The following is a 12,378-nucleotide window of genomic DNA, read 5'->3' as shown; positions in this document are numbered from 1 at the left end:
CCTGTCTACCCCTACCTGTATATTATACCTGTCTTACCCTACCTGTATATTATAATATACCAGTTTACCCCTACCTGTATATTATAATATACCAGTCTACCCCTACCTGTATATTATACCTGTCCCACCCTACCTGTATATTATATTATACCCGTCTACCCCTACCTGTATATTATACCCATCTAACCCTACCTGTATATTATACCAGTCTACCCCTACCTGTATATTATACCTGTCCACCCTACCTGTATATTATAATATACCAGTCTATCCCTACCTGTATATTATAATATACCAGTCTACCCCTACCTGTATATTATAACATACCTGTCCATCCCTACCTGTATATTATAATATACCTGTCTACCCCTACCTGTATATTATAATATACCAGTCTAACCCTACCTGTATATTATAATATACCTGTCTCCCCCTACCTGTATATTATAATATACCAGTCTTACCCTACCTGTATATTATACCGGTCTCCCCCTACCTGTATATTATAATATACCTGTCTACCCCTACCTGTATATTATAATATACCTGTCTACCCCTACCTGTATATTATAATATACCTGTCTACCCCACCTGTATATTATAATATACCTGTCCACCCCTACCTGTATATTATAATATACCAGTCTAACCCCTACCTGTATATTATAATATACCAGTCTACCCTACCTGTATATTATAATATACCAGTCTACCCCTACCTGTATATTATAATATACCAGTCTACCCCTACCTGTATATTATAATATACCAGTCTACCCCTACCTGTATATTATACCAGTCTACCCCTACCTGTATATTATACCAGTCTACCCCTACCTGTATATTATAATATACCAGTCTACCCCTACCTGTATATTATACCAGTCTACCCCTACCTGTATATTATAATATACCTGTCTATCCCCTACCTGTATATTATAATATACCAGTCTACCCCCTACCTGTATATTATATATATTATACCTGTCTACCCCTACCTGTATATTATAATATACCTGTCTATCCCCTACCTGTATATTATAATATACCAGTCTACCCCTACCTGTATATTATATTATACCTGTATATTATATTATACCTGTCTACCCCTTACCTGTATATTATATTATACCGGTCTACCCCTACCTGTATATTATAATATACCAGTCTACCCCTACCTGTATATTATAATATACCAGTCTACCCCTACCTGTATATTATAATATACCTGTCTCCCCTACCTGTATATTATAATATACCTGTCTTCCCCTACCTGTATATTATAATATACCAGTCTCCCCCTACCTGTATATTATAATATACCAGTCTACCCCTACCTGTATATTATAATAACCAGTCTACCCCTACCTGTATATTATAATATACCTGTCTAACCCTACCTGTATATTATACCTGTCTAACCCTACCTGTATATTATAATATACCTGTCTACCCCTACCTGTATATTATAATATACCTGTCTTCCCCTACCTGTATATTATAATATACCAGTCTACCCCTACCTGTATATTATAATATACCAGTCTAACCCTACCTGTATATTATAATATACCTGTCCTCCCCTACCTGTATATTATAATATACCTGTCTTCCCCTACCTGTATATTATAATATACCAGTCTACCCCTACCTGTATATTATAATATACCAGTCTACCCCTACCTGTATATTATAATATACCTGTCTCCCCCTACCTGTATATTATAATATACCAGTCTTACCCTACCTGTATATTATAATATACCAGTCTAACCCTACCTGTATATTATATTATACCAGTCCTCCCCTACCTGTATATTATAATATACCTGTCTTCCCCTACCTGTATATTATAATATACCTGTCTTCCCCTACCTGTATATTATAATATACCAGTCTCCCCTACCTGTATATTATAATATACCAGTCTACCCCTACCTGTATATTATAATAATCCAAGTCTACCCCTACCTGTATATTATAATATACCTGTCTAACCCTACCTGTATATTATACCTGTCTAACCCTACCTGTATATTATATAATACCTGTCTACCCCTACCTGTATATTATAATATACCAGTCTTCCCCTACCTGTATATTATAATATACCAGTCTACCCCTACCTGTATATTATAATATACCAGTCTAACCCTACCTGTATATTATAATATACCAGTCCCCCCTACCTGTATATTATAATATACCAGTCTTCCCCTACCTGTATATTATAATATACCAGTCTACCCCTACCTGTATATTATAATATACCAGTCTACCCTACCTGTATATTATAATATACCAGTCTCCCCCTACCTGTATATTATAATATACCAGTCTAACCCTACCTGTATATTATAATATACCAGTCTACCCCTACCTGTATATTATATTATACCAGTCTACCCCTACCTGTATATTATAATATACCAGTCTACCCCTACCTGTATATTATAATATACCAGTCTATCCCTACCTGTATATTATAATATACCAGTCTACCCCTACCTGTATATTATAATATACCAGTCTCCCCCTACCTGTATATTATAATATACCAGTCTACCCCTACCTGTATATTATAATATACCAGTCTACCCCCTACCTGTATATTATATTATACCAGTCTACCTACCTGCATATTACATTATACCAGTCCCTCCCTACCTGTATATTATAATATACCAGTCTACCCCTACCTGTATTTTATATTATACCGGTCTATCCCTACCTGTATATTATAATATACCAGTCTACCCCTACCTGTATATTATAATATACCAGTCTCCCCCTACCTGTATATTATAATATACCAGTCTACCCCTACCTGTATATTATATTATACCTGTCTACCCCTACCTGTATATTATATTATACCAGTCTACCTACCTGTATATTATATTATACCAGTCTACCCCTACCTGTATATTATAATATACCAGTCTTACCCTACCTGTATATTATATTATACCGGTCTATCCCTACCTGTATATTATATTATACCAGTCTATCCCTACCTGTGTATTATACCAGTCTACCCCTACCTGTATATTATAATATACCAGTTTCACCCCTACCTGTATATTATAATATACCTGTCTAACCCTACCTGTATATTATAATATACCAGTCTACCCCTACCTGTATATTATATTATACCTGTCTACCCCTACCTGTATATTATATTATACCAGTCTACCTACCTGCATATTACATTATACCAGTCCCTCCCTACCTGTATATTATAATATACCAGTCTACCCCTACCTGTATATTATATTATACCGGTCTATCCCTACCTGTATATTATATTATACCAGTCTATCCCTACCTGTGTATTATACCAGTCTACCCCTACCTGTATATCATAATATACCTGTCTACCCCTACCTGTATATTATAATATACCTGTCTCCCCCTACCTGTATATTATAATATACCAGTCTTACCCTACCTGTATATTATAATATACCAGTCTAACCCTACCTGTATATTATATTATACCAGTCTCCCCCTACCTGTATATTATAATATACCAGTCTACCCCTACCTGTATATTATATTATACCGGTCTATCCCTACCTGTATATTATAATATACCAGTCTACCCCTACCTGTATATTATATTATACCAGTCTCCCCCTACCTGTATATTATATTATACCTGTCTACCCCTACCTGTATATTATATTATACCAGTCTACCTACCTGCATATTACATTATACCAGTCCCTCCCTACCTGTATATTATAATATACCAGTCTACCCCTACCTGTATATTATATTATACCGGTCTATCCCTACCTGTATATTATATTATACCAGTCTATCCCTACCTGTGTATTATACCAGTCTACCCCTACCTATATATTATAATATACCTGTTCACCCTACCTGTATATTATAATATACCTGTCTAACCCTACCTGTATATTATATAATACCTGTCTACCCCTACCTGTATATTATAATATACCTGTCTCCCCCTACCTGTATATTATAATATACCAGTCTACCCCTACCAGTATATTATAATATACCAGTCTACCCCTACCTGTATATTATAATATACCTGTCTTCCCCTACCTGTATATTATAATATACCTGTCTTCCCCTACCTGTATATTATAATATACCAGTCTCCCCTACCTGTATATTATAATATACCAGTCTACCCCTACCTGTATATTATAATAATCCAAGTCTACCCCTACCTGTATATTATAATATACCTGTCTAACCCTACCTGTATATTATACCTGTCTAACCCTACCTGTATATTATATAATACCTGTCTACCCCTACCTGTATATTATAATATACCTGTCTTCCCCTACCTGTATATTATAATATACCAGTCTACCCCTACCTGTATATTATAATATACCAGTCTAACCCTACCTGTATATTATAATATACCAGTCCTCCCCTACCTGTATATTATAATATACCTGTCTACCCCTACCTGTATATTATAACATACCAGTCTACCCCTACCTGTATATTATAATATACCTGTCTACCCTACCTGTATATTATAATATACCAGTCCACCCCTACCTGTATATTATAATATACCAGTCTATCCCTACCTGTATATTATACCAGTCTACCCCTACCTGTATATTATAATATACCAGTCTATCCCTACCTGTATATTATAATATACCAGTCTACCCCTACCTGTATATTATTTATATATTATACCAGTCTACCCCTACCTGTATATTATAATATACCTGTCTATCCCTACCTGTATATTATAATATACCAGTCTACCCCTACCTGTATATTATATTATACCTGTATATTATAATATACCAGTCTACCCCTACCTGTATATTATATTATACCGGTCTACTCCCTACCTGTATATTATAATATACCAGTCTACCCCTACCAGTATATTATAATATACCAGTCTACCCCTACCTGTATATTATAATATACCTGTCTCCCCTACCTGTATATTATAATATACCAGTCTTCCCCTACCTGTATATTATAATATACCAGTCTCCCCCTACCTGTATATTATAATATACCAGTCTACCCCTACCTGTATATTATAATAATCCAAGTCTACCCCTACCTGTATATTATAATATACCTGTCTAACCCTACCTGTATATTATACCAGTCTAACCCTACCTGTATATTATATAATACCAGTCTACCCCTACCTGTATATTATAATATACCAGTCTCCCCTACCTGTATATTATAATATACCAGTCTACCCCTACCTGTATATTATAATATACCAGTCTAACCCCTACCTGTATATTATAATATACCTGTCTTCCCCTACCTGTATATTATAATATACCTGTCCTCCCCTACCTGTATATTATAACATACCAGTCTACCCCTACCTGTATATTATAATATACCTGTCTACCCTACCTGTATATTATAATATACCAGTCTCCCCCTACCTGTATATTATAATATACCAGTCTTCCCCTACCTGTATATTATAATATACCAGTCTACCCCTACCTGTATATTATAATATACCAGTCCTCCCCTACCTGTATATTATAATATACCTGTCTACCCCTACCTGTATATTATAATATACCTGTCTTCCCCTACCTGTATATTATAATATACCAGTCTCCCCTACCTGTATATTATAATATACCAGTCTACCCCTACCTGTATATTATAATATCCAAGTCTACCCCTACCTGTATATTATAATATACCAGTCTAACCCTACCTGTATATTATACCTGTCTAACCCTACCTGTATATTATATTATACCAGTCTACCCCTACCTGTATATTATAATATACCTGTCTTCCCCTACCTGTATATTATAATATACCAGTCTACCCCTACCTGTATATTATAATATACCAGTCTAACCCTACCTGTATATTATAATATACCAGTCCTCCCCTACCTGTATATTATAATATACCTGTCCTCCCCTACCTGTATATTATAACATACCAGTCTACCCCTACCTGTATATTATAATATACCAGTCTACCCCTACCTGTATATTATAATATACCAGTCTCCCCTACCTGTATATTATAATATACCAGTCTTACCCCTACCTGTATATTATAATATACCAGTCTAACCCTACCTGTATATTATATTATACCAGTCTACCCCTACCTGTATATTATAATATACCAGTCTACCCCTACCTGTATATTATATTATACCGGTCTATCCCCTACCTGTATATTATAATATACCAGTCTACCCCTACCTGTATATTATATTATACCAGTCTCCCCCTACCTGTATATTATAATATACCAGTCTACCCCTACCTGTATATTATATTATACCTGTCTACCCCTACCTGTATATTATAATATACCAGTCTACCTACCTGTATATTACATTATACCAGTCCCTCCCCTACCTGTATATTATAATATACCAGTCTACCCCTACCTGTATTTTATATTATACCGGTCTATCCCCTACCTGTATATTATAATATACCAGTCTACCCCTACCTGTATATTATATTATACCAGTCTCCCCCTACCTGTATATTATAATATACCAGTCTACCCCTACCTGTATATTATATTATACCTGTCTACCCCTACCTGTATATTATATTATACCAGTCTACCTACCTGTATATTATATTATACCAGTCTACCCCTACCTGTATATTATAATATACCAGTCTTACCCTACCTGTATATTATATTATACCGGTCTATCCCTACCTGTATATTATATTATACCAGTCTATCCCTACCTGTGTATTATACCAGTCTACCCCTACCTATATATTATAATATACCTGTTTCACCCTACCTGTATATTATAATATACCTGTCTAACCCTACCTGTATATTATAATATACCAGTCTACCCCTACCTGTATATTATATTATACCTGTCTACCCCTACCTGTATATTATATTATACCAGTCTACCTACCTGCATATTACATTATACCAGTCCCTCCCTACCTGTATATTATAATATACCAGTCTACCCCTACCTGTATATTATATTATACCGGTCTATCCCTACCTGTATATTATATTATACCAGTCTATCCCTACCTGTGTATTATACCAGTCTACCCCTACCTGTATATCATAATATACCTGTCTACCCCTACCTGTATATTATAATATACCTGTCTCCCCCTACCTGTATATTATAATATACCAGTCTTACCCTACCTGTATATTATAATATACCAGTCTAACCCTACCTGTATATTATATTATACCAGTCTCCCCCTACCTGTATATTATAATATACCAGTCTACCCCTACCTGTATATTATATTATACCGGTCTATCCCTACCTGTATATTATAATATACCAGTCTACCCCTACCTGTATATTATATTATACCAGTCTCCCCCTACCTGTATATTATAATATACCAGTCTACCCCTACCTGTATATTATAATATACCAGTCTACCCCTACCTGTATATTATATTATACCAGTCTACCCTACCTGCATATTACATTATACCAGTCCCTCCCTACCTGTATATTATAATATACCAGTCTACCCCTACCTGTATATTATATTATACCGGTCTATCCCTACCTGTATATTATATTATACCAGTCTATCCCTACCTGTGTATATATATACCAGTCTACCCCTACCTATATATTATAATATACCTGTTCACCCTACCTGTATATTATAATATACCAGTCTACCCCTACCTGTATATTATATAATACCAGTCTACCCCTACCTGTATATTATAATATACCTGTCTCCCCCTACCTGTATATTATAATATACCAGTCTACCCCTACCTGTATATTATAATATACCAGTCTAACCCTACCTGTATATTATAATATACCAGTCTCCCCCTACCTGTATATTATAATATACCAGTCTTACCCTACCTGTATATTATACCAGTCTACCCCCTACCTGTATATTATAATATACCAGTCTACCCCTACCTGTATATTATAATATACCAGTCTACCCCTACCTGTATATTATAATATACCTGTCTACCATGTATAATATACCAGTCTCCCCCTACCTGTATATTATAATATACCAGTCTAACCCCTACCTGTATATTATAATATACCAGTCTACCCCCTACCTGTATATTATAATATACCAGTCTACCCCTACCTGTATATTATAATATACCAGTCTACCCCTACCTGTATATTATACCAGTCTACCCCTACCTGTATATTATACCAGTCTACCCCTACCTGTATATTATATTATACCAGTCTACCCCTACCTGTATATTATACCAGTCTACCCCTACCTGTATATTATAATATACCTGTCTATCCCTACCTGTATATTATAATATACCAGTCTACCCCTACCTGTATGTTATATTATATATTATACCTGTCTACCCCTACCTGTATATTATAATATACCTGTCTATCCCTACCTGTATATTATAATATACCAGTCTACCCCTACCTGTATATTATATTATACCTGTATATTATATTATACCTGTCTACCCTTACCTGTATATTATATTATACCGGTCTACTCCTACCTGTATATTATAATATACCAGTCTACCCCTACCAGTATATTATAATATACCAGTCTACCCCTACCTGTATATTATAATATACCTGTCTTCCCCTACCTGTATATTATAATATACCAGTCTACCCCTACCTGTATATTATAATATACCAGTCTCCCCTACCTGTATATTATAATATACCAGTCTACCCCTACCTGTATATTATAATAACCAAGTCTACCCCTACCTGTATATTATAATATACCTGTCTAACCCTACCTGTATATTATACCAGTCTAACCCTACCTGTATATTATATAATACCTGTCTACCCCTACCTGTATATTATAATATACCTGTCTTCCCCTACCTGTATATTATAATATACCAGTCTACCCCTACCTGTATATTATAATATACCAGTCTACCCCTACCTGTATATTATATTATACCGGTCTATCCCTACCTGTATATTATATTATACCAGTCTATCCCTACCTGTGTATTATACCAGTCTACCCCTACCTGTATATCATAATATACCTGTCTACCCCTACCTGTATATTATAATATACCTGTCTCCCCCTACCTGTATATTATAATATACCAGTCTTACCCTACCTGTATATTATAATATACCAGTCTAACCCTACCTGTATATTATATTATACCAGTCTCCCCCTACCTGTATATTATAATATACCAGTCTACCCCTACCTGTATATTATATTATACCGGTCTATCCCTACCTGTATATTATAATATACCAGTCTACCCCTACCTGTATATTATAATATACCAGTCTCCCCCCTACCTGTATATTATAATATACCAGTCTACCCCCTACCTGTATATTATATTATACCTGTCTACCCCTACCTGTATATTATATTATACCAGTCTACCTACCTGCATATTACATTATACCAGTCCCTCCCTACCTGTATATTATAATATACCAGTCTACCCCTACCTGTATATTATATTATACCGGTCTATCCCTACCTGTATATTATATTATACCAGTCTATCCCTACCTGTGTATTATACCAGTCTACCCCTACCTATATATTATAATATACCTGTTCACCCTACCTGTATATTATAATATACCTGTCTAACCCTACCTGTATATTATATAATACCTGTCTACCCCTACCTGTATATTATAATATACCTGTCTCCCCCTACCTGTATATTATAATATACCAGTCTACCCCTACCTGTATATTATAATATACCAGTCTAACCCTACCTGTATATTATAATATACCTGTCTCCCCCTACCTGTATATTATAATATACCAGTCTTACCCTACCTGTATATTATACCGGTCCCCCCCTACCTGTATATTATAATATACCTGTCTACCCCTACCTGTATATTATAATATACCTGTCTACCCCTACCTGTATATTATAATATACCTGTCTACCCCACCTGTATATTATAATATACCTGTCTACCCCTACCTGTATATTATAATATACCAGTCTAACCCTACCTGTATATTATAATATACCAGTCTACCCCTACCTGTATATTATAATATACCAGTCTACCCCTACCTGTATATTATAATATACCAGTCTACCCCTACCTGTATATTATAATATACCAGTCTACCCCTACCTGTATATTATACCAGTCTACCCCTACCTGTATATTATACCAGTCTACCCCTACCTGTATATTATACCAGTCTACCCCTACCTGTATATTATAATATACCAGTCTACCCCTACCTGTATATTATACCAGTCTACCCCTACCTGTATATTATAATATACCAGTCTATCCCTACCTGTATATTATAATATACCAGTCTACCCCTACCTGTATGTTATATTATATATTATACCTGTCTACCCCTACCTGTATATTATAATATACCTGTCTATCCCTACCTGTATATTATAATATACCAGTCTACCCCTACCTGTATATTATATTATACCTGTATATTATATTATACCTGTCTACCCTTACCTGTATATTATATTATACCGGTCTACTCCTACCTGTATATTATAATATACCAGTCTACCCCTACCAGTATATTATAATATACCTGTCTACCCCTACCTGTATATTATAATATACCTGTCTTCCCCTACCTGTATATTATAATATACCTGTCTTCCCCTACCTGTATATTATAATATACCAGTCTCCCCTACCTGTATATTATAATATACCAGTCTACCCCTACCTGTATATTATAATAATCCAAGTCTACCCCTACCTGTATATTATAATATACCTGTCTAACCCTACCTGTATATTATACCTGTCTAACCCTACCTGTATATTATATAATACCTGTCTACCCCTACCTGTATATTATAATATACCTGTCTTCCCCCTACCTGTATATTATAATATACCAGTCTACCCCTACCTGTATATTATAATATACCAGTCTAACCCTACCTGTATATTATAATATACCTGTCCTCCCCTACCTGTATATTATAATATACCTGTCCACCCCTACCTGTATATTATAACATACCAGTCTACCCCTACCTGTATATTATAATATACCTGTCTACCCTACCTGTATATTATAATATACCTGTCCCCCCCTACCTGTATATTATAATATACCAGTCTTACCCTACCTGTATATTATAATATACCAGTCTAACCCTACCTGTATATTATATTATACCAGTCTTCCCCTACCTGTATATTATAATATACCAGTCTACCCCTACCTGTATATTATATTATACCTGTATATTATATTATACCTGTCTACCCTTACCTGTATATTATATTATACCGGTCTACTCCTACCTGTATATTATAATATACCAGTCTACCCCTACCAGTATATTATAATATACCAGTCTACCCCTACCTGTATATTATAATATACCTGTCTTCCCCTACCTGTATATTATAATATACCTGTCTTCCCCTACCTGTATATTATAATATACCAGTCTCCCCTACCTGTATATTATAATATACCAGTCTACCCCTACCTGTATATTATAATAATCCAAGTCTACCCCTACCTGTATATTATAATATACCTGTCTAACCCTACCTGTATATTATACCTGTCTAACCCTACCTGTATATTATATAATACCTGTCTACCCCTACCTGTATATTATAATATACCTGTCTTCCCCTACCTGTATATTATAATATACCAGTCTACCCCTACCTGTATATTATAATATACCAGTCTAACCCTACCTGTATATTATAATATACCTGTCCTCCCCTACCTGTATATTATAATATACCTGTCCTCCCCTACCTGTATATTATAACATACCAGTCTACCCCTACCTGTATATTATAATATACCTGTCTACCCTACCTGTATATTATAATATACCTGTCCCCCCCTACCTGTATATTATAATATACCAGTCTTACCCTACCTGTATATTATAATATACCAGTCTAACCCTACCTGTATATTATATTATACCAGTCTTCCCCTACCTGTATATTATAATATACCAGTCTACCCCTACCTGTATATTATATTATACCGGTCTATCCCTACCTGTATATTATAATATACCAGTCTACCCCTACCTGTATATTATATTATACCAGTCTCCCCCTACCTGTATATTATAATATACCAGTCTACCCCTACCTGTATATTATATTATACCTGTCTACCCCTACCTGTATATTATATTATACCAGTCTACCTACCTGCATATTACATTATACCAGTCCCTCCCTACCTGTATATTATAATATACCAGTCTACCCCTACCTGTATTTTATATTATACCGGTCTATCCCTACCTGTATATTATAATATACCAGTCTACCCCTACCTGTATATTATATTATACCAGTCTCCCCCTACCTGTATATTATAATATACCAGTCTACCCCTACCT

The 12,378-nt window shown here is 34.7% G+C and overlaps 1 protein-coding gene across 5 annotated transcripts in view; it reads right to left on the bottom strand.

Annotated features, from left to right (window-relative positions):
- The window catches only part of abcd4 (ATP-binding cassette, sub-family D (ALD), member 4), a 59,726-nt gene that overhangs the window by 33,498 nt on the left and 13,850 nt on the right, over positions 1-12,378 (bottom strand). The window lies entirely within an intron of this gene.

The sequence above is a fragment of the Salmo salar genome, chromosome ssa06, assembly GCF_905237065.1.
Source record: "Salmo salar chromosome ssa06, Ssal_v3.1, whole genome shotgun sequence".
Classification (NCBI taxonomy): domain Eukaryota; kingdom Metazoa; phylum Chordata; class Actinopteri; order Salmoniformes; family Salmonidae; genus Salmo; species Salmo salar.
The sequence above is the reverse complement of the archived record's forward strand: the minus strand, read 5'-3'. Positions and strand labels throughout refer to the sequence as shown.